Below are 2,170 nucleotides of genomic sequence, written 5' to 3'. Positions count from 1 at the left end.
CCCATCAGCAGACAGATCTGAAGCCACAGGTAGGAGCATATCTCACATCTTCACGTTGATTTGTTCTGCTGCTGCATCCCCACCACTGTCCTCACCAAGCTGCTTGCTGACTCATCAGCTTGTGCATTTGCCCTAATTAGTCATATGCAAACACTAGTTTATTCAGGAAGTTCTCTTAACGTAAGTTGGAGTATGAACTTAGCACAGCAATAAAGGTCAAGAAAAGTGACTAAGGAATTATATACTGTAATAAGTTTCTGTTATCAGCCACTGGCAAAGCGGGAAAGAAAATGTATGTGCAGAATTTTAGTGGAGTGACGCAACAGTTTAATAAGGGGCAGGATGTGTGTGGGGGGAGAGCGTTTGCTGAACATCTCTCTAGAGCTGCTATAGTATGAAATGCTTAATTGCAGAACAAGTTTCCTCTAACATCCTCCTGAAACACAGTTGGTTTTTGAAGCAGTATTCTTTATTACGAGCTTGGGGTAAGCATGTTTGGCATGAAAAAAATGTGTCTAGTAAAGAGACCACAACACTTACTCACAGCTCCTCAGCGAATTCATGCTGGGAAGTCTGACATCTTTGAACAATCAACTTGAGCAGTGTTAGTAATTTGTAGACTGAGATTCTTCTGCAGTGTCTTTTACTCGGGGATTGCTAACACATCTTGACCCTTTGTGCCTGAATGATCTAAAATGATCAGAACCTAGTGTGAGAATATTCAACAAGGAACCCTTTCCATGTACTGCGCACACAGTATGTGAATCTGGATAATGGTAATAAAGGTGCACAAGTGGATCCTAAGACATCCATGCTTATGGGCACCAAAATTGTCATTCAAAGGACTGACAGCTGTAGGATTGGAAATAAAGAGTTTACTGCACAGGATAAGCCGGGTTCTGTAGCGTTAGTGCTAGGCAGTCCCCAGTCTGGACCACATCGGTGCTACCTGGTCTTTGAAGGGAGTGTGAGCACCGAGATTGGAGCTGAAATGCAAAAGAGGCTTTCATTTCTGAGTGTGGCGGGCTCACCAGAAACCACTTCATCTCACACTCAGCTTAGAGAAGCTGCAACGGCTGCTCCGAGTTGCACCAACCTCCTCTAAGGCACAGGAAGTACCTCTGGTAGCACCATTTCGCTACCGAAACTCCCCTGACGCATTCCCCGTGGCAAGGGCTCCGATGAGGAAGGTGGCACTGAGCTGGGTATGTCATTTCTGCACCTGCCAGAAGATCCCCCCATTTCACCAGGGAAATTCCTTAGGGGCTGTTATGGTGAGTCTGTGACTGTACTAAAACAGTCGACAGCTGCCGTGCGGGAGTGAATTTCTTCCTATGTCTAAACTGCCCATACTTCATTTTGAAAGATTAAGTTGTCCATGAGTTTTTGTGTGGGGCTTCTTGGTACTTATGCAAGAGACCTGAGTTTGAGTCTTGCTTTATTTCTTTTCTCGAGGCTCCAGTGAGCACAGAACAACAGAAATATCAGTAGTCCACAGCCGCACTGCCGTGGGCTATCCTGTTGTCACATCTCATAAGCTAAGTCAAGCTGGGCTTTGTCAGCGTTCTGATGAGAAATCTTAAAGAAATAAAAGGAGACTATAGCACCTGTGCCTCTTCTGTGTATCTGACTGCTGCAGGCAGAAGCAATTCATTTCATACAGAAACTCCTGGTGATTTCTACTGATGTCACAGTCATTGCTTTTTCTTCAAAAGAAATTTTAAAAAAACAAAACCAGAAACACAAAACACCCATGGTTGTACGCAAAAGCGACTGCTCATTACCTGGAAGTTCGGAATCCACTGCAGAAGTGTTAGGAGGGTGCAGTACTGAAACATCACTTTGCCCTGCAGGTGTTTCTTACAACACCGCATGAGCACACAGCAGCACAAGGACGGTACTTATGCCTGTCAAAGCTGCTTTTTTGAAAGGTATCATTACCGCTGAGCGGCAAACCGAGTAGTCTCGTAAGGTTCAGCTCCATGGGATCACTTAAAAGCCCTGGCTGGAGGAAGCCTACAAGAGGTAAAGGAACCTCTGAGCCCCGTGGAGTCCCTCCACCTGGAGCCGTACCTTTCCCGCCTCCCCACAGCGCTCGGACACATAGGACGAAGGCCTCTGTGGAACCTTAAATTCTAAACGCGTGGGCTCAACCCCCAGTTTTCCTCTC

The sequence above is a fragment of the Haliaeetus leucocephalus genome, unplaced genomic scaffold (assembly GCF_000737465.1).
Source record: "Haliaeetus leucocephalus isolate CR32 unplaced genomic scaffold, Haliaeetus_leucocephalus-4.0 Scaffold944, whole genome shotgun sequence".
Taxonomy (NCBI): Eukaryota; Metazoa; Chordata; class Aves; order Accipitriformes; family Accipitridae; genus Haliaeetus; species Haliaeetus leucocephalus.
Note: the sequence above shows the minus strand (reverse complement) of the source record.